We start from the raw sequence: 23094 nt of genomic DNA on the forward strand, positions 1-23094 counted from the left end.
TGGCAGGGCAGATGGTAAGGCCCAATAGTCCTTCATCTAATTCCAGTTGTGTGAATAGTCAAGAAGCCTGATGGGTTTTGAGCAGCCCCAGATGAGGTAGGGAAAAGAAGAGAGAGGGTGCTCCCAGTGGTTGTAAGTGTTCCCTTTATCTGGCCATCCCAAATGGTTTCTGGAAATTGTTGTTGTTATTAGTAATTTCTATAGTAGTACACACACAGGACAGTCTTTATATCACCATACAGAAAATGCAAAACATAAAGGACTCACAGTAGCTCCAAAATACTTGGTATATTTCTCTTCTTCCTAGTGAGCTTCATCTTCTACCCCAGATACCGAAATAGACCTCCAGCATTATAGTATTACCCTAAGGATTATGAATTCTTTTCAGAAGGGAAATTAACTTGAGGTTGCTACCAAGGCGCCTATCAGATCTACAGAATCTAAATAACTCAATGTGGCAGTAGGGATGAAAGTCCATGTCTATGCTACTCCATATTGTAGAAGGAAGGAACGTGCATTTTTAAGCACCTACTAGTACCAGTCACTGCAGTAAGCACTTGAGAAATATCTCATTTGATCCTCACAACCACCATGGTTTGTTTTTTTTTTTAATCTCTATTTTACAGTTGAGGAAACTGAGGTAGACAAGATAAATGTCTTGCTCAACTTGCCCCAGCTAGTGTCATATTTTTGAGCTGGGTCTTCTTTTGGAGTTTTCTTTTTAAAAATTTGGAGTTCTCTTTGTAAAGACACTGGAGAAGTTTGCCATTTCCTTCTTCAACTTATTTTACAGAAGAGGAAAAGGAGGCAAACAGGATTAAGTGACTTGACCAGGGTCACAGCTAGCAAACATCTGAGGTGAAATTTGAACTCAGGACCAGCACTCTATCCACTGCACCACCTATCTACTCTTCCTGAGTGCTGGTTCTACTTAGTTCTCTTAGTACTGCTGAGATTCTGCTTTTCTTTTGTTAGTTATTTCTCTTTTATAGGCTCAGTGAAAAAGAGCGACTACTAAGTCATATTAACTTGAATCGGTCAAGTCAGTTCAGGGAAACTAAGAATTAATGACTCATCTTCAATGGATTTTGATTGGGCCAACAAGACCACAGTCCCCAGAGCTCCAGGAATTAACCTCAGACTTCTTAAGAAGGTATTAATAAACATACATTTATCTTAAAGGAATGGAATCAGTCTTACATAGTGGCCTCTTGCTTTGATAAGGTTTCCTTAATCAGTTCTCAACAATAATATTTAATGAAAAGTATATAAGAGTTCCAAAACAAGTGTTTTATGAAGTCTAAGGAGACATGTAACAGGGTCTGATTCCCCTTATAGATGCCTAATAAAGATTAATGTAATGAAAAATAAATTTGAAATAAGTTTAGTATATTTATTTAACATAATATATTAATATTATAACAAATATATTTATAGCACATAATATTATACTATATATGTAGTATATCAAATGTTAGTATACCTGCAGTCAAAATGTTGTGTGGGAGGGTGGCTTGAGGTGAGCCCCTGGGTTTAGCACAGCTACCCTTTGCAAGAATGCAAGACTCCAAAACTTAGCTTAAAAATAGGGAAATTTATTCATTTAGTAGTCATGTTGAAAGATCAGGAGCCAGGTGCAAGAGTGGATACTGCTTCCTTGAGAGGATGGGGTAAGGGGATTTTATGCCCCTTTCACAGCAGGGTTACAGGATAAAGAAAGGGGGATGGGGTGAGTTAGGAATTGAGGTTGGGGTGTAAGGGATGGTCTATAGAATTCAAAGAATGATTAGATTAGGTACCATTAGGTTTTATCAGAGTAGAGCAGTGATGGGCAACCTTTTGAGCTTGGTGTGTCAAAATTCGACAAAAAAACCAAGCATAACTCAGGTGGTGTGTCACTTCAAGATAAAAATCATAATTTCATGATATTTATAGTTTAAATAACAAAAATGTATAATTGTGACATATAACTGTATTTAACAAACCAAAAGCTAATTATTTAACTTATCTGCTTAGTGACTTCTTTGTTCATCCATGAGTCAGTTTCTTTTGTTAGTCTTGATATTATTTAACTTGTGTGGGGTGCCATGACCTAAGATGTGAGGGGAAGGGGGAATTCTTTAACTAACATGCCTATTAGTGACTTTTTCGTTGCTAAATTGGCTAAATCTTTAATTGAAGGTTGGTATTTTGTACACTTCAAGCCCAAGCAAGCACTACTAACTTCATCTGTCATCCTGTTTCTTTTGTTGGTTTTGATATTACTTAAGTGCCCGACCATTTTAAGGTGTCCATCGGAAAACCATGGATCCCATGCCAAGAAGACTTCGTTTAAATCCCTGGCCCTTACCAGACTTAAATCTCAGCTTCCTTATCTGTGAAATGGTAACAATTATGCCCATACTAAATCTTCAAGATTATTGGCAGGTGCAAATAAGACACTGTAAAGCTCTTTGCAAACTTTAAAGCACTATGTAAATATATTTAGTTTAAAGTGGTGGATATGAGGCATCCATGCCATTCTATGTATTAAGAAGTTAACATTTTGATTTAGCAAACAGAAAATCTCCTACTTTGGATTGCCAGTGAAGTAGTTTGGACTGCAGGTACCTAGGGACATCCAGGAGATGCTAAAAATGATAATACAATTTTCCATTCATATTCTTCTAGATGGTTTTCAAAACATTTTCAACACACTTTCCCATTTCATCTTTAGAATACTTTTTAAGACAGGTAGATACAATCACCATTTTATGGATGAGGAAGCTAAAGGAATAGAGAGATTGACTTGCTCACAGTGTTGATACTTGGGTGAACCACAAGCATCTATGCACTATTAATTAACCTTTGTCTCTTTGTCTTGCCACCACTCCTGCATTAGAAAGTTCTTTTTAACCAGGCTATTGTCAATCTTGAAAAGCATAGAACCACTAAAGTAGTTAGATAGAACAAGTCTTTAATCAGGACTAAGAAGACAAAATTCTAATTGGCCCTACACAGTCAGGGGATAGACACTATACAGAGACAAAGCTCTGGGACTTTGAGACCACTGTTTCCAGAAAAAAGCACTTCAAAAGGGGATTTTCCCAGGAATGGAAGAACTTGGGGCTTTATGTACCTTTTGGGGAATAAAGGGCAGGAAGGACAATTGATTGACTTGCAATGGAGACCCAGGAAGGAGGAATCCAGCCCTGACTGTATCATCTGAGAGAGGCCTAGATACAAAGGGAGAAACTTCTAAGAATGTCTGAATCTTTGAATATCTAGGAATTCTGTCTTAGCTGAGATCACTGGGTACTTCTATCAGATGTTAAATATCTCTGGTCCCAATGGTCTCTTCCCTTGGGCCAAAGTCCTTTACCTAGGTGGCCCAGCCCTTGGCTGGATCTTTCCCTTTTGTGTCCATTGTAAAGCATCAGCTCCTCACTGTTACTCCTTTCTGGGACTCCTTATTTTCCTTTGTTACCATTGTAAAGTCAATCAACTATCCCTCTCATCCTTAGTCCCCATGTTCCCCATGAAAGGCATTTAAGTTTCCCTGCTTAAATGGCTCCTTGGAGTTGTCAATCTAGCTTGGTTGGCTGTCAGAGGGGTCAGTGACCAGAGCAACTAGAGCTCCAATCCTCCAAGCTCTGCATGGAGGTCTAATTTAGTACTGTACCCCTTTCCTTAATAAAAGAGTGATTTTTCTGACTATTTAATAGTTCTGTGTTTTTCCCAGTTAATATCACTGTAATCTAGTGACCACTGGTCTCCTTGACTGGCCATTGACATTCCTTCTCCTGACTCTAGATATTTTTGCTTGCTCATTTCCCCCTCCTGACTTTTCTGTTGACTGGGAAAAACAACTATTAGTCAAAAATCATTCTTCAATCAGGGGAAAGGGGTTCAATGCAATAATAGACCTCAACATAGAGCTGCACACCACATGACTGCACAGAGTCCAAGGATTGAACTCTGGCCACTCTGGACACTGACCCCTGGGAAAGCAACCATGCTAGATTGGACAATTCCAAAGAGCCATTGAAATTAGGGAGCTTAAATACCTTTCTAGGTGAAACCTGGTGGCTGAGGCTGAGAGGGACAGTTGATTGAATTTACAATGGTAACAAAGGAAAACAAAAAAAGTATTGTTAGTCTGAGATCAGTGAGGTAGGACTTTCCCTCATTTCTACCTCCAAGCTAAATAAATGGGGATCACTAAATCTTTCTAGGCCACTAGTTTGGGGACTTCTAGGTTCCACATTGACACTGTCTTCCTTCAAATACCAGCTAAAATCCCATTGACTGGAAACCTGCATGAAGTGAGAAATCCGTGTTATTTTCAAGTTATTAAAAGTTATTAATATCTAAAGGTTGTTCCTCTACCCTCCTGAGCCTGTCTGGGAATTGCCCCAGGCAGGAGTCCCAGGCTGATGGTCTTAGATCCTGAGGTACTCCGGGACCAAATAGTAAGTATTAATCTTGAGCGTTCTTTTGTTCTAGAAGACTCCTATTATATCTTTGTAGCCCCTCCTAAATAATCCTATCCAGAACTACTTCCCCCTCCTTTTGTCTCCAACTTCCAGATCATTTCTTTATAATATTGATTTGCTTGGATATATCCATTGGGAAGCTATCCTCACTTTTTTTTGAAGATGTCAATTAGCTTGAATATGTTCATTGTAAAGCTATTTGATACTCTGTCTTCAACTATTGTAAAATGTCATAATCCCTATGGGGAGACTTGATTACATCAGGATTCTCCTATAAAAAGGGGATTTTTCTGTGAATTTTTTGGCATTTGTCTTGGGGCAATGCTCCACATTTTCTCTGTAACCCCTTGGGCATCTGTCTTGGGTCATGGACCCAAGACAGTGCCCCTCCCAATCATCTCTCTCTCTCTCAATAAAGCCTTATATTTTAAATGATTGATTTCCATGGTCATATATTTTTTAATAAGTGGTAAAAGATGGTGAACTTTGAAATTTCCAAGGTCTCCTCAATTTCCATTCCACATGCTTTCCCATCCCTCAATCCTATTACCTTCTCTCATTTATCCTGTATACAGCTTGTACATAGTTATTTGCATGTTGTCTCTCCCATTGGATTGTGAGCTTTTTGAGAGTAGGTGCCATCACTTATTTTTTTTGTGTGTCCTAAATGCTTATTACAATCCTTGGTACATAGTAAGTGCTTGATAAATATTTATTGACTGATCCCAACTCCCCATACTTTCTCTGCTTCTACTCACTATGCTGTTCAAAGTTGCTGGAGAAAGTCACCCAATCATGTTGACTAGGTTTACCATAAATGTATTTATTTAATCTTAACTGGGTCTTATAACTTCATGGCAATTATTTTATTCTTCCCTGAGTGACTGCAACACATTCTCCACTGTAACTATTATGAATTTTCTCTTTCCTCAAATCTAACATCTATATCTCTATTCATCTCTATTCATCTCAGTAGAGTACGTTGCATCTCTACTCCACTGTGAAAACAGAAATTATCCATGAAGAATTCCCTTTTTGGGCTTTAAAAGAATGCCTACTCTTTGACCCAGCCATACCACTGTTGATCTGTACTCCAAGGAGATAATATGGAAAAAGACTTGTACAAAAATATTTATAGCTGCGCTCTTTGGCAAAAAATTGGAAAATGAGGGGATGCTCTTCAAATAGGGAATGGCTGAACAAATTGTGGTATATGTTGGTGATGGAATACTATTGTGCTGAAAGGAATAATGAACTGGAAGAATTCTATGTGAACTGGAACAACCTCCAGGAATTGATGCAGAGTGAAAGGAGCAGAAATTGGAGAACATTGTACACAGAGACTGATATACTATGGCACAATCAAATGTAATGAACTTCTCTACTAGCAGCAATGCAATGACCCAGGACAATCCAGAGGAACATATGAAAAAGATAGCTATCCACATCCAGAGAAAGAATTGTGGAAACAGAAATGCATATGATCTATCAAGTAGTTTGATATGGATATGATTAGGGTTTTGATGTTTAAAAATCACTCTACTGCAAATATAAATAACATGGAAATAGGTTTTGAATAATAATACATGTATATAGTCCAATGGAACTGCTTGTTGGATTTGGGAGGGGGGTGAGGAAAGAGGTGGAGAGGGGAGGAAGTCATGAATCATGTAAGCATGGAAAAATATTCTAAGTTTAAAAAAAGGAAAAATGTCTGTAAAAAAAATTTCCTTTTCTCACCTACCATCACACACATTTTTATTTTTGTCATTCCTATTCTCTAGATTCTGACATTGAGGAGAACTTCTTGCCAAGGCCAACTTCTCCACTTTTATTCGTGTATGGAGTGGAAATTGAGGGAACCTTGGGAATTTCAAAGTTCACCTTCTTTTACCACTTATTAAAAAACATATGACTGGGGAAATTAATCATTTAAAATATGATGCTTTATTGAGAGAGAGAGAGATGGTGGGGAGGAACACTGCCTCAAGTTATGGACCCACGACAAATGCCTAAAAATACACAGAAAAAATTCCTTACTTATAGGAGAATCTTGATGCAATCAAGTCTCCCAGAAGGAATTATAACATTTTTACCATAGTTGGAGACAGTGTTATTATAGCTTTATAGTAACTAACACATTTAAGCTAATTAACATCTTCAAGAAACTGGAGAATAGCTTCACAATGGATACATCCAAGCAAATCAATATTATAAAGAAATGATCTGAAAGTTGGATGCTAATAAAAGGAGGGGAGTAGTTCCTGACAGAATTATCTAGGAGAGACTGATCAAGTCATTGAGTTTAACCTCCAGAAGAAACTTCAATAATCCAAATACAAAGATACAATAGGAGTCTTCTAAAACAAAAGGGTAATCTAGATTGGTACTTAAGATTTGATCTTGGGTTCTTCAGGATCTAAGACCATCAACCTGGGACTCCTGTCTAGGACAATTCCTAGACAGACTCACTCAAAATTGTAAAGCTTTTGTAAGGTTATGAGGGTGGGGGAACACCAGCTTTTAGATATTAATAGCTCTTAATAACTTGAGAATAATACACTAATTTCTCACTCTTCACAATTGTGATCTCATCTCTTCTCCCCTTGCTAACAACTTGCTTTTCTTTTCTTTCCCTCAGTTTAGCAAAGGACTCATTCTTTGTCTCCTACAGTTATATGTAAGTTCTCTCTATCTTTAAAACAAACAAAAACTTCATTTGGTCCTGTCATCCCCTTTTTCACACAACTTCTAAAAAAAGTTCTCTACATCCATTCATCATCTAGATTCCCTCATTTTCAACTGAAATCTCTTGCAGTCTAGTTTCTGATTTCTGACTACCACTCAGCTGAAACTGCTGGCTTAGAGGTTTCCACAACTGCTGAATGGAATGTCATTTTCTTAGTCTTCTCTTTAGACTCTCTGCAGTTTTTAACAGTCTACCACTCCCATATTCTGGCCCTGTCTCTTCCCTTGGCTTTTTTCCCTCTCCCTGCAACCCTTACCTTCTGTTTTATCATTAATTCTAAGATAGAAAAATGGCAAGGGCTAGGCAATCAGGGTCAAGTGATTTGCCCAAGGTCACACTTCTCTTGGCTTTTGTAAACCTATTCTTTCGTGGTTCTTCTCTTAACCTGTTTGATTCACTCCTCAATATCTTTTGCTATACCATTTACCCATAATTACTTTCAAAACTGTTCTTCCTGTTAGTACTTTCATCTGAATTTGATTTTGTTTTCTGTGAATTTACAAAAATATATATTTCAATGACTTTTTTTGTCATCACTAGCATTCACCCCTCCTCTTTCCTCAATTGTCCCTCCCCCCAAATTAAACAAACCGAGGAAAAGAAAAGCCTTTTAATAAATAAACACAGTCAAGCAAAATGAGTCATACTGTAACCAGGTCCAAATTTTCTGTACTTTGAACCTTTCTGATAGTAAGTAGGTAATGGAAGGGATAAAGATAACATGGATTCCTCACTTGGAACTACTTCAGGCTGAGAGAGATAAGATTCTGTACTGCCCTAATAAGGCAGTATAGAATGTTTATATGCTCTGATTGGTTAAATGCCTACAAGACATGTAGGAAGATAAGACTGGACTAGGACTGAGATAGTCCTTGCTCTGATTGGTTAAAGGGCTATAGGGTGAATGCAGATAGATAGGATTGAAACAATCCCTGATTGGACAACTCACTTGAATAATTAGGATAATTGGGTGTGTGAAATGCACATTTCTGTTGGTTAGTTCGAGGGACAAGATTGTGACTCTCAATTAGCTAACCAATGGTGAAGGAGGGGAGGACCATTCTTGGGGCAGGAACCAAAATAAAAGAAAGGGCTCTGAGTCTGAATTTTACATTGCTTCTTATCTGAAACCCTTTTAGTACTTGGTTGCTACGGTCCATTCTCTTTAAAATGAAATAAAAGAGCCTGATACCCTGACACTAAGTTGATCTTTCTTGTCAAGTAACCTGCTTTATCACTGGTCCTTTGGAGATGTAATTGGCTATTATATTGATCTGAGTCCTTAAATATTTGAAGAATTGTTTTTCTTACAGAATTGTGTAAATTATTCTGGTTCTGTTCTCTTCATGCAGCATCAGTTCATATCATCCAGAATTCTCTGAAATAATCTCTTTCATCATTTCTTATGCTACAATACAATTCCATTATCTTCTTATGCCACCATTTGTTCAATAATTTCTCATTTTTGTGAAACCTTTCAGATTCTAGTTTTTTCCCTTTCTCCTCCTTTAAATCCTTCCATTAAGAGTTAGGAAGTTTCTTTTGTGAATATTCCCTCTCCAGTATTAACCCATTCTTATTCACTCTATCTCCTGTTTCTCTGTTGAATCTGAGGTACAGGGTATCCAAAAACTCTTAATATACTTTTGAGCTAAAACCTTCACTAAGATTTTTGGGATATCCTGTATTTCTTTCTTTCTTTTTTTTTATGTTCTGTATTTCTATGCCAAGCTATGCATATGTTAAACCTTCCTTTATCCATTTCAGATGTTTAAGTCATCTGATGCTTCTTCCCTCCTTTTGTCCATATTTGTATACTTTTCTTCTCACCTTATTGTGAGAAATATCAAATTCTACCCACCTCTTCCTTCTTTCTACATATATATTCCTCTTATCCTTCCTTATTTTTCCCTTCTTAAAACCTTATCCACCTATACAACAATCCACATACCCCTCCAAGACTTCTGTTTTTTTTTTTAATTTAATTTCCTCAATACCTGGTGAGACATTGTAGGATCACTTGTTTCTTCTTCCTCTAATAGCATTCCATCTTCATATAGGCCCTTATATTTGCTCAAATAAATTTACCTTTTTAGTTTCCCCTAGACTCATGTTTGTGTTTCAAAGATTCTAATCATCTCTGGTCTTTCCATCAGAAATACTTAAAAGTTTTCTATTCCATTAAAATTCAGATTTCCCCCCTATACGATTCACCTTTTGGGGCAAATTATTCTTGTTGTAAGTCTATATTTATCTTTGAGAATACTGCATTATATTCCCAAGATCTCTCATTTATAGTAGAAGCTGCTAGACCTTCTGTAATCCTAAATTTGATTCTTTGGCACTTGAACTCCTTCTTTCTATTTGCTTATAAAATACAGAAGGACATTTTCTTTGAGAGTGAAACTTTGGGTTTGGGGTATGTAATAGAGGAAAAGCAGATCCAACATGCTGGAAGAGCAACTCAAGCGGGGGAAGGGCAAGAAGGACAGAGAATGGGTCTGGATTCAGATCAACCTCGGAGGTTCTTTCAGACCAACCTCTCTGAAAGAGTTCCCAAAGAGAAGTGAGTAACTCCTTGGACCTTCTCAGCTCTTCTGTTCCTTCTCTGGAATTCTCTGTCCTTCTTGCCCTTCCCCTGCTTGAGTTGCTTTTCCTCTATTACAGGTATACCACACCTGGGACTTTGTCTTTTGGAGTTTCTTTTAGGGTGTGATTGATCAGTGTATTCTTTTTGTCTTCACTTTGTTTTAATAGATATGGGTAATTTTCATTTATGATTTCTTAGAATAAAGTGTCCTACCTTTTTAAAAAATCATGATTGTTAGAGTTGAATGATTCTTAATTGTCTCTCTTTGACCTGTCTTCTAGGTTAGATGTGTTTTATATCAGATACATGACATTTTCTTTTATTTTAGTATTTCCTGCTGTCTTATGGAGACATTGATTTCTATTTAGGCTACTCCAGTTTTCAGGGAGTACTGAAGGAACTTCAGAAACTTAGGAAAAGCTTACCACTTTCTTTTCTAGTCTATTTATTCTCCTTCCAATTCTTTTATCCAGATCTCTTATTTCATTTTTTAAAGTTTCATTTCATTTCTTTTGGAAATTATGTACTTGTGAAAAATAAATTTTTTTTTCTTGTGATTCTATGCTTGGAATTGTTACAGTTACTCTCTTTTATAGGAATCTTTTAAAATACAATAATTTTTTTGTGCCCATCAGTATATATATATTTTTAAACCCTTACCTTCCCTGTCTTGGAGTCAATGCTATTGGCTCCAAGGCAGAAGAATGGTAAGGGCTAGGCAATGGGGGTTAAGTGACTTTCCCAGGGTCACATAGCTGGGGAGTGTCTGAGGTCAGATTTGAACTTAGGACCTCCTGACTCTCAATCCATGGAATCACACAGCTGCCTCCCCACCCCCCCCCACCCCCATCAGTATATTCTTAATTCTTGGCTTTATGCCAGATCCAGGTTCTGCCTCCTGATGCATATTTGGGTAAAGAGAGGTTGTAGGTTATTTGGACTTAAACTGGGCCACCTTTGTGCCTGCTTGGACTTCCACCTCCAGGAGTTAGACTTCCTTGGATCTTTGAATTTCACCCAAAACATCCTCTGTGGTGTTTTAGGTCAGAGTGATAGGTACCGCTGGGAACCAGAATTTTCTTGGTAAGAAAGCTGCTGTTTGGGTTGTGGCTGTTTCCTGGGACTTCCAAGCTCCTAAACTTGGATTTTCTGACCACCCCGGAGCTTTCTTGTGGGGTGGGGGGAAATGGAGGCAGGTTTTCAGTTTCTGCTATCTCTAAACAGAGATCTACAGCCCATCTCTAATTGTCCTAGAAGGCTACAGGCTTGGTTATTTGGAGTAGGGTGATAGTGGCTCTCCTTGTGATTCCTTCTATATTTTCTGACTTTTTGCACAGTTCCGAATTTGGAGAAGTCATTTACTATAGTTTTTCCTTTGGCTTAAAAAAATCACTTTGGGGTCAAGTGAAAATTTAATGTTTTTGCTGGAGTAGATGTGTGGAAGTTGGACTGTCTGCCTCCCTTCAATTGACCATGTTGATTGGAAGTTCTCTTTTTTCTCTTTTGTAGTTTCAATTCTGTTTGTCCTCATTAGGTAATCACGGCATATTGAATTTATTTCTGAACTGATATCATTGAGTTTCTTATTAAACATCATGTTGGTAAGATAAAATACCTTAGAAACACCAAAGTTACTCTGAAGGGTATTGAGGGCTTAAAGTTCTTTTAGAAATTGATTTAATTTTTTGTGTGGAGTGGGGCTGCATTATTGTCTCCATTTTACAGCTGAGACCATGGAGACGGACTGTACTTGAGGCCACCCAACGAGTCATAGGCAGAGCCAAAATGAAAGCCTGAAGTTCCTAATGACCTAGTCCTGTAGTCAAACCACAAAGCCACACTGCATCCCATTTCCGTTGTTTCAGGGCTGGGCTTGGAACAGAAAGCATTGTACTCCCACCAAGAGCTGAATGGTGATTTGCCATTCACAGTCCAGACTGCATTCAAAGAGTCACAGACTAAACCAGCTCTCAATTGCGGGTGAAAGCTTGTTATCATGTACATGACCCATTGATCTGTTCCGACAATGACTCCTGAATTATATGGCCCTTGAATGTTTGTTGCTAGAATAGATCTATACTGTTGATGAGATGATAAGTACTTACTGGAAACAGCTGCCTGATATGACTCTGGCCATTTTGTCTCAATGAAATACTCTATAGTCCCATTATTCATAGCATGGCTTGTAAATCTCTCTCCTCCAGCATCCCTCCCCCAGCTCACTCTTAGGGTATCTTGATAAGACTGAATTAAAGAACACTGAAATACAACAATTTGAAATACAATGCCTTAACTTTTATAGCAAAACCTATTTTCCCTAAGTAGGTCTAGGAAGCTGTAGTGACATGGAAATCATTTCCAGTGGCTTCCATTAGCTCTTAAACCCTTCTCTGATTTGAGGACTTTCTTATTTCTTCGCCACTATCCCAAACTCTACTTACAGCTGTAAACAATGATATCTGGTAAATGAAAAAGGAGAAACAAGAGAGTGAGAATACACTCTTTTTTTTAAATTAAAAAAATCTCTTATCTTCCATCCTAGAATCAATACTGAGTATTGGTTCCAAAGCAGAAAAAAAGTAAGGACAAGGCAATGGGGATTAAGTGACTTGCTCAGGGTCACACAGTTAGGAAGTGTCTGGGGTCAGATTTAAACTCAGGACCTCCTGTCTCTGGGCCTCGCTTTTAATCTATTGAGCCACCTAGCTTCCCCCTGAGCCACCAGGATGCCCCCCAAAACACAATCTTAATTATAAAATCATATATGGTGAGTTCACAAGTCCAAGCCCAGCAGTATAAACAATTTTCACATTACTAGTGATCCTCTCTTCTGTGTTTGGCTATGATTTACCTGGAAAGCTCATATGTGCACCAATTTGGGGAGCATTTTAATCAGTCATTCTAAGTAGGTGATATCCTTCATCTTTCTTTCTTTCTTTCTTTCTTTCTTTCTTTCTTTCTTTCTTTCTTTCTTTCTTTCTTTCTTTCTTTCTTTCTTTCTTTCTTTCCTTCTTTCCTTCTTTCCTTCTTTCCTTCTTTCTTTCTTTCTTTCTTTCTTTCTTTCTTTCTTTCTTTCTTTCTTTCTTTCTTTCTTTCTTTCTTTCTTTCTTTCTTTCTTTCTTTCTTTCTTTCTTTCTTTCTTTCTTTCTTTCTTTCTTTCTTTCTTTCTTTCTTTCTTTCTTTCTTTCTTTCCTTCTTTCTTTCTTTCCTTCTTTCTTTCCTTCTTTCCTTCTTTCTTTCTCTTTCCCCAATACTGTGTATTGGTTCCAAGGCAAAAGAGTGGTAAGGTCTAGGCAATGGGGGTCAAGTGACTTGTCCAGGGTCACACACCTGGGAAGTGTCTGAGTCCAGATTTGAATCTAGGACCTCCCATCTCTAGGCTTGGCTCTCAATCCACTCAGCTACCCAGCTACCCAGCTGCCCCCTGTCCTTAGGCTTTTCTGCTTAAGAGTAGGCAATTTTTGATAGAGAGCTTTTCAGAGCTCTAGCAAGGGCTGAGCCCAACTGAGTATTCAGTTATTTACCCCTGGGGGTTTGTGTACAAAATTCTCTTGCTAACTAATGAAAGGCTGGAAGGTACATAATGGATTACTTCAAGAAAACATTTGAAGAGCTCCTGGACATTTGGCTCAATGAAACTCTTTTCCATTTGTTTCCCAAATATCTTAACCTTGAATTTAAAATATGTCTCTGAGAAGTAGATCTAATAATAATACTCTGTGTATGTGTGTGTGTGTTTGTGCTCACATGCACTATGGATCTACTTTAGGGTCTTACAATGATGCTATTTATAGAGATCTCAATTAGCCAGATGCCCCTCTAAAAGGGGCCTGATTCACTAATCAGGCACTAATTTGAGATTTTAGGGGTGTATGGGGTGCTCAGGGAGGAATAGTATCTCTGGTATGGAGGGCTTGTCGTGTCCTCCTAGGGCAGCTCTCCAGCTACTGATCCCCACCTGACACCCAGCTCTCACTTGTGGCTCCTAGTAGCTGCTAGCATTCGGCAGCTGCCACACCCCAGGCAATGACAGGCCGGCTAAACCTTGTGAGGGTGGCCATCGGGTTGTGGACCCCTGGTGAACCAGGGCTTTGCTCACCCAGCATGTGAAGACTGCTTCGGCTGAACAGACTGAAGAAACCAACAAGAAGGTTAAATGGCTGACAGGGCGACACAGCAAAGCACTGTGGAGTGCTTAGGGCTTGTTGGAGGAGAAAAGACAACACGGCCATCCAATGCAGCTGAGGAAGTCTCCAGGTGTAATGACTTTTCGTGCCACTGGACCCAGGCTTCCAACGCCGAGAGACTGGGACTGTCACTGTGCATCGACTTTTCCACTTAAATCTCTTTCATGCACAAGTGTCTTTGTGCAAAATGCACAAAGACAATCGTCATTCTTGGTTACCGAGAGACTACTACCACCACCAATTTGAGATTTGGGGTATACAGAAAAACTCCCAAACTATTTGCAAATTACTTTAATGAGTTTATGACTTCCGATTAACTTTGTTTTTTCCTGAACATATCTTATAAATAACATGTATACCTTCAAAAGACACCTTATGATGTCTCTTCTTTCAATCAATCAATTAAGAAACATTTATTAAACACGTACTCTGTGGATTCAAAAAGAGGCAAAGAATAGTCCTTGCCCTCAAGAAGCACACAATCTAAAGGGGGAGACAACCAAAAAAAAAAAAAGAAAAGAAAAAAAGATATGCAATGCAAGTTAGATACAGGATAAATAGGAAGAATTAACAGAGAGAAGGCTCTGGAATTACAGGATAAGAGGAGACTTCCTACAGAAGGTGGGATTTTAAGCTGGGGCTTAAAAGAAGTTAGGGAGGTCAGAAGTTAGAGGAGAAGAGAGAAAGTTTTTCATGGAAGGGGGGAGAGCTAGAGAAAATGCCTGGAGCTGGGAAATAGAGTGTCTTTTTTTTTTTTTTTGTGGAACAGCCAGGAGGACAGAGCTGTTGCATGGAACAGTATGTGTTAAGAGGTAAAGAGAGAAAAGATTGGTAGGAAGGGATTAGGTTAGGAAGGGCTTTGAATGTCAAACAGATCATTTTGTATTTGCTCTTGAAGACAAGTTTACTGAGTAGAGTAGGAGTGGAGGGAAATTTGTGTGTGTGTGTGTGTGTGTGTGTGTGTGTGTGTGTGTGTGTGTGTGTGTGTGTGTGACATGATCAGACCTGAGGTTTAGGAAAATAACATTAGCGGTTGAATGGAGAATGAATTGGAGTGAGGAGAGACTAGAGGCAGGCAGACCCATCAGGCTATTATAATATTCAAGGCATGAAATGATGAGGGCCTGCCCTAGAGTAGTGGCAATATCAGAGGAGAGAAAGGGAGCACATGTGAGAGATGTCACAAAGGTGAAATTTTTAGACTTTGTATTAAGCCATACCTCATCAAACTCTGTGGCCATCTTCAAACTATGGAACTTGAACTCTGACTTTCTTACTGCTCCTACCTGAAAGCTGACTCCTACTCTTAAGGCTCTGGACTCTGATAGGTAAGCAATCACGTGTGTGTATGTGCATATGCATATGTGTATATAATGTACATTTCATTATGTATGTAGATTTATATAAATTATATACAAACAATATGGAATAGTAATAAATATGCATAATTGTTTCACTACCTGCATTTCCTAACACTGCTGCCGTACTTAACACTTCCCGGTCATTCATCCAAGAGCAAATCTAATCCGACCTGGACATTTGCCATTTGCCTTGCTGCTACTTGCTTTCTTCTTCCCTGGAATGACACCACTCCCCTCATTTTCAGCTCTCCAGAAACTGTACCTTCAAACTTTTTCCATGCCAAATTTGATCCATTCAGTTTTGGAATCCAACCCTGTTGTTGTTTAGTCATTTTTCATTCATATCCGAGTCTTTGTGAGCCCATTTGGAGTTTTTTTTTTTTTTTTGGCAAAGATATTGAAGTGGTTTGCCATTTCCTTCTCCAGCTCATTTTACATATGAGAAAACTGAGGCAAACAGGGGTAAGTGACTTGCCCAGGGTCACATAGCTTGTAAATATCAAAGACTGGATTTGAACTTGGAAAGATGCATCTTCCTGACTCTAGGCTCAGAATTCAATCCACTAAACCACCTAGATGCCCTGGGTGTGAGTAAGTGCTATATGTAGCCAGCCCCTGGCCATGCTTCACATCCTATTCCCTCATCTGGAAGCTTAGACCTACCTGAGTATCTTGCCATCAGTCCTGCTTCTTCAGGCATATACACCCCTTCTCCTCTTTCTAATACCTTGTTGAGGAGCAGTAATCAAATTAATACTGTCTTTACTACTAGAAATAGCATGACAATAGACTGCTTTAAAGTTCCCCTCATCCTTCTGACTGATTAGACCAAAATTCAGCTTTTCTGACCTCTATTCTTCTAATCTCTCGCACCTACCATAGTTCTTGGAACATGATGGGCATTTTAATAAATGTTTTTTTTATTTCATTCAGTCCTTCATTTGTGGATTCAAGTTTATACAGGAACATAGCATTTCTAGATTATTTCCATGTATTTTTATCAGTGTAGACACATGGAACATTTCATTGTTGTAGGCATTTGGAGCACGTGTATATATAACACATATACAATAATGCATGCGTATATATTATATATGTTAATGAATCACATACTTTTCATGTTGTTATATATAATATTTAAAATGTACACCTACAAATGGACTACTTAATAATGTTGTATTCTATGTATTAAGTTACAGATAATATATTTAACATATATGCACCCTTAAATACCCCATAGTAATAAAAATAGTTGTAGACATATCGAAAATGCAAGGTTTTTGCAAATGTTCTGGCTGAAATCCATACTCTAGTTAGTAATGGTGGTTAGGAGAAAAACATTTGCCAATCAAATCTAACTTGCCCATAGATTTCATAGGTACAATCCAAAACTCACATTCTTGACATCAAGTCCAGCATTCTGTTCACATCATTCATATCCCCTTCATTCAGTGTAGAGGACACCTTGTTACGTGCCATGGGGATAGAGATGAGAATGATAGTGTCCTTAGCCTTATGGAACTCTTCACTAGTAATGAAAATATAAAAGAGGATCCAAGGATTGTAAGACTTTAGAAGAAGGAGAAATCTCATAAGACTGAAGAATCAGAAGAAATTTCCTGGAAGAGGTGGCCTGTAAGCTGAGACTCATCACTATGGAATACAAAATACTTTTCTGTGACTTAGGTTATTCCTTAAAATATAATCAATGAATTTTAAATATCGATTTTAAGCCTAAGGCTTATAGCTGATCAGTCTAACTGGTGCAAAAAAGGGACTTCAAGCTTAACAAACTTTACCCAATATCCTATTGCAAGATTTCTCCTTTTGGTGGTCTAGACAAGCCTAGGCATTTACACTATAAATAGACATTTAGGCAGTTCTTAAGAAGCATATGATGGGAACGTCTTAAAATTAATGTTATTTACCTGCTAGGATGTAAATGCTAAAAGGATGTGGTCTACATTATGGACAAGGGCTCTGTAAAATGTGATATTAGAAAATGGAAATTTTACGAGTTCTGGGAACAGAAACAGGTGATGTGAGTGAAAAGGGGGAGAATTCTATTTTTTACTATATTGCTAGAATATAACAATAATCCCAATTAAAAAAACATATAAAATTATAACTCTCCTGGCCTAACTGTTCCTTCTTTTCTTCATAAGGCTACATACATCAGGTTATTTCCTGTCAATAACCTTTTGTGATCCCAGCGACTTTCTCTTCCACTGATGTTTGTGGAGTCTATTACACCAGTAGCTGAGCTGGATATATTCTGAGACATTGTCTAAGCCATCACATTGATGGTCACCCTTACCTGCTCCCCACCCTTCTAAGAATATTCCTCTGTCTGTCCTCTAAATTGACCTGAATACTTATTGGAGTCTTTCCTTTGGATTAAAAATATCAATCCTGCAGTCATTGTTTACAGAAGGCTATGTTAAAATGAAGTTATATATTCTTTCTCTTTTCTCCCTCAAATGTTTCCCCTACCCTAGTCAGGCCAGGATTCTTACTCTTACTCTACACCTTTCCCAGTCTTACTTTTGACCCTTTGTTTTAGTGCTATTTGATGCTGAAACTCCTTCCTCCTCCTCTCCCTCCATCCAAATGCTATTCTATTAAGGACCAATTTAACTGGTACCTTCTACAGGAAGCCTATCAGACTGTCTTAACCCATACTCATCTCTTCCTCTGAATTTGCATTACCCATATAGGCAATATGTTCATCTTTGCATTTTATTGCTCCTCTCTATTCTTGCATGTGTGGGCAGTTGGGTGGGTGAAATAGATAGGGGTCTGGGCCTGGGCTCAGGAAGACTCATTTTCCTGAATTCAAATCTGGCCTCAGCCACAAACTGTGTGATCCTGGACGAGTCATTTAACTCTGTCTGACTCAGTTTCCTCATCTGTAAAATGAGCAGGAGAAGGAAATGGCAAACCACTGTAGTATCTTTGCTGCCAAGAGAAACCCCAAAAGGGGCCATGAAGAGTAGGATATGACTGAAAAATGAATAAAAAAACAATAACAAAATCTTCCATGTGTGTTTTTTTTACCCTCCTCACATTTTGTTTTTTAAGATTGGCAAATGTGTTTCATTTCTTCTTTCCTCTTAGAGCTTTCTTACCATAGTGATTTTTGTACCCTTTATAATACTTGTTGAAGGGCAGCTGGGTGGCTCAGTGGATTGAGAACCAGGCCTGGAGATAGGATGTCCTGGGTTCAAATTTTGCCTCAGATACTTCCTAGCTATGTGACCCTGGGCAAGTCACTTAATCCCCATTGCCTAGCCCTTACCGCTTTTCTGCCTTAGAACCAATACAGAGTATTGATTCTGAGATGGAAGGTAAAGGGTTTAAGAAACAACAACAACAACTTGTTGAGATTGATCATTGTTAAAATGAAAATAATGTGAAAAGTGTAAAGTATTTTACATATGAAAAAGTTCAAATTACCCTGTATCTATTTTATACATTATCTTTTTGGGTACATGTTATCTTTCTTGTTGAAAAATGTAAATTCTTTTTAAATTTAAAAATTTTTAATTTTAATTAAATTTTATTAATTAATCAACAAATTAAATCAATAATATAATTATTAATTTTATTAAAGTATATAATATAAAATAATTATTACATTTAATAATAATTAATAAAATAAAATAAAATTTTAATTAAAAATTTTTTTTCCATGGTTACATGATTCTTGTTCTCTTCCTCCCCTTTTCTCCCCCCTCCCAAAGTTGACAAGCAATTCCACTGGGTTATACATGTATTATCATTCAAATCCTATTTCCATATTATTCATTTTTGTAATAGAGTAATCTTTTAAAGCCAAAACCCCAAATCATATGCCCATATAAACAAGTGATAAATCATATATTTTTCTTCTGCGTTTCTACTTCCATAGTTCTTTCTCTAGATGTGGATAGTATTCTTTTTCATAAGTCCCTCAGAATTGTTCTGGATCATTGCATTGCCATTAGTAGCAAAGTCAGTTAGAAAATGTAAATTCTTTTTTTTTTTAAATAAAATCCTTACCTTCCGTCTTAGAGTCAATACTGTGTATTGGCTCCAAGGCAGAAGAGTGGTGAGGACTAGGCAATGGGGGTCAAGTGACTTGCCCAGGGTCACACAGCTGGGAAGTATCTGAGGCCAGATTTGAACCTAGGACCTCCCATCTCTAGGCCTGGCTCTCAATCCACTGAGCAACCCAGCTGCCCCAGAAAATGTAAATTCTTAAGGGCAGAGACTCATTCACTTCTGTCTTCATATCCCTGGTGTCTCGGACAATGCCTGGCTAGGAGTGGATGCTTAATAAAGGCTTTTTTGATAGATTGATGAGTATATGCTTAATTACTAGATTAAAAAGTTGTCAGTACTCTCCCAATCACTTAACAGAATATTTTTCCGAGTTCCTTGCTACAATTTGGAAGGATATAGAGGGCCCCTATCATTGAAAACCTTAGCCTTTTGAATTTGATCCATAGTTAGTTTTGTTGGACTTTATCCAGATGCTGAACAGTTGAACATGCCAGTGATGGGAGGGCCAGGTCTCACACCTGCAAAGGAGACTTGACTGCCTATCATTCTGTCGACTTTCAATCTGGAATAGAACTTGATGCCTTTGTGGCTCTCAGAATTGTTTTGTCAATCTTGTAAGTGATGTCCGCCCTCCAAACACAATTTATCTCCATTTATGAGAGGGTATTATTAGACAGCTTACTGCTGAGATAGCAAATTTGTAAGGGCTTTTAGCTCTGGGCCATCAGTGAGGATTTGGGGTTGCAGATGTGCTTTGCAAGGGGAGGGTCAGTAGATGGTCCTTCTCATCCTGGCCTGTTTTCAGCCTCTAGCACTCTGATGAATCTGTAAAAGAATCAATAGTCAGCAACCTGGAGAGTTACTCCTCCTTGGCTATTTCAAAGACTGCAGCGGAGGCCCTCAGTCTGCTTACATGAAAGTTTTCTGAAAGGCTAGAACACACCTTAATGCAGTTGATCCAGTCCCTAATAAAACAACCATAAAGCAGAGAGGGGGTAAAATTGTTCAAGCCTTCCACTTTCCCATTTGCAATTGGGAGAAGGGAGCAAAGGACTGTTTTCATGCCCTGAACCAATACCATATGCCTTGTCACACTGATTTCTACATTTTTGGCTTCATTGATCCATGTCTGTGTATTTCCTTCAGTTCCCTAATTTTCTCTTCCTTCTCCATCTCTCTCTCCCTAATTGAGATTTACTGAGGTGTTCTAATCAGTTATCCCAAGCCTACATTGTAATAGCTAATAGGTGTGAGAGTTGGAATTGGAACCCAGGCTATCCTGAATCCAGGTCTAACACCACACTGCCTGTCAATCACATGCGATTTTCCTCTGTTTTAGGACTAAGGTCTTTTCTTCTTTTCAATTTTACGGATGCCTTTGGTTTTATATCATAGTTATTTGTGGAAATGCCTCCTCCTATCTTGAAATTGAACCATTCTTTATGGAATAGAAAAAATTGGGGGCAGCTAGGTGGCTCAATGCATTGAGAGCTCCCGGATTCAAATCTGGTCTTAGATACTTCCTAGCTGGGTGACCCTGGACAAATCACTTACCTCCCATTGCCTAGCCCTTACCACTCTTCTGCCTTGGAACCAATATACAGTCTTGATTCTAAGACAGAAGGTAAGGGTTAAAAAAATGGAAACAGTTAAGGAAAAACACAAGTTAGAATATCTGACAGGAACCCTCTGCCCCAGGGACTACAGGCTTTTTTACTCATGGTCAGGGCATTGTTCATTTGAAAATGTTCATTTAAAACTATAGTACAGAATCTTCAGACATGTTGTGATGTCAGTTCCAATGGTGGCATCGGTGTTCAGGAAATCAAGCAATCAATCAGCTAATAAAACAGTACTTTCAATGTGCCCACTGAGTGCTGGGCATCATGGTAGGTGCAGGGGAGATATGGATAAAAATTAAACAGCCTCTGCTCTCAGGGAGCATTTTTTGGGGGGACAACAATAGGTAGTCATAGGTACATAAAATCAGTATGTTCAAAAAAATGAAGTCATTTATTTTGGGGGGAAGCCTTGGACTCTGGGGAAATCAGGAAAGGTCTCATGCAGGATGTGATTATTTTGGAGTGGCAATCTGAAGGAAACTAGAGGGAGTCTAAGAGGTATGGTGAGGAAGGCCTGAGAGACTTCCTGCACCAACGTACAGAGGGGAGAAATGGGAGCAATGAAAGGGCCAGCTAAGCTGGACTGAATAGTGCATGAAAGGGAGTCACATAAAAACCCCAAACACTTGTCAGCTTCTTCAGTTTGAATTCTACATCTTTTCTTTAGAGAAAATCAAGAACAGTCAGACCCTTAGCTACATTACTAAGGGTTACTGTTCTCACTCAGCAGGGCCAACCCAATATTTCTTGTTGCTCTTGAGGCATAAAAAGTGATCTTATTTTATCTTAGATAGTCTATATATTAGGAAAGCAGTTTGGATGTTTTTAATCTAAGATATTCATTAGCATATATTTTATCAATGGATTATTTCTGTTTCTTGTTATACATAAGCAACCTATTTGTACAAGGTGGCATGCATTGCTCTAAGCCTTCTCTCTGTTACCTTTTATACTCTTTCTCCATTTCCATTTGCTGAGAGTAAAATCAGCCATGGTATATTTGACGACTTGATCTATCACATTGCTGATCTCCGAGACCTCTCTTGCCTTGAAAGACTCATATTGTGTAAGCAGTCGTGTTGTTGCTGGTCAAGTAACTTCTGTAACTTAGCAACTTCCTCTTGCTTTGTTAAGTTGGACTGTTCAATCTCCTTAATGAATAAGAGCATGAAGCCAGGTAATTGATGCTTGGATGTTTAGCTTATGAATAATTGACTGTCTGGGTAATCCTAGATACATTTCCTCGATCAGATTGTGCAATGGAACAGCCATGTCATATCCAGTAGAGAGTTGTTTCTTTTTTTTTTTTAATCTGTTTTATGATGTCAGAAATTTGCTTTCTTGACCCAAAGGCTCAGGTGAACAATAGAAGCAATGATCCTCCCACAGCTGAGATACCCTTCATCTTTCCTTGAGGGGATGTCTGTTTCTCACCTTTAGTTTGAATTAATAGACAAGCTTTTTATGTATATCTTTTCAAATATCTTTCCCCACATGCATTGCTGTTGTTGTTGTTCAGTCATGTCTGACTCTTTGTGACCTCATTTGGGATTTTCTTGGCAAAGATACTGGAGCAGTTTGCCATTTCCTTCTCCAGCTCATTTTATAGAAGAGAAAATGGAGGCAAAGAGGGTTAAGTGACTTGCCCAGGGTCACACAGCTAGTAAGGTCTGAAACCAAATTTGAACATGGAAAGATGAGTCTTTCTGACTTTGGCCCCAGCATTCTATCCACTGAGTCACCTAGCTGCCTTCCCACAGGCATAAGGGGAAGCAACACAGTCTAGTGGAAAGCAAAGGACTAGGAATCAGATCTAGCTCCTGGAAGAGTTTTTGCTTGATCTTTTTCACTTTAACTTTAAACTAACTCAACTCCCCCTCTCCCCCAATATCTTAAATGGGCTTGACTATCACTGGTTAGCTAGTGTATTGGGGAGAACATTTACCAATTTGATTCCTCTTTGGGCTAATTCATTTTGCCATGTCAAGTCAAGAGTTAACTACTTGCCAGGCACTGTACAAAGCTCTGGAGATTTAACTAAGAGCAAAAGATCAGTTCTTGTTCTC

General features: G+C 38.3%; 1 long non-coding RNA gene across 1 annotated transcript; it reads right to left on the reverse strand.

The window, feature by feature from the left end:
* Positions 1-19751: 19751 nt before the first annotated feature.
* LOC130456374 (uncharacterized) lies at positions 19752-22514 on the reverse strand. The gene is made up of 2 exons (XR_008915130.1): positions 21973-22514; positions 19752-20231 (listed from the first exon to the last, which is right to left on the reverse strand). It is a non-coding gene; the product is annotated as an uncharacterized LOC130456374 (long non-coding RNA).
* Positions 22515-23094: the final 580 nt, after the last annotated feature.

This window comes from Monodelphis domestica, chromosome 1 (assembly GCF_027887165.1).
Source record: "Monodelphis domestica isolate mMonDom1 chromosome 1, mMonDom1.pri, whole genome shotgun sequence".
Classification (NCBI taxonomy): Eukaryota; Metazoa; Chordata; class Mammalia; order Didelphimorphia; family Didelphidae; genus Monodelphis; species Monodelphis domestica.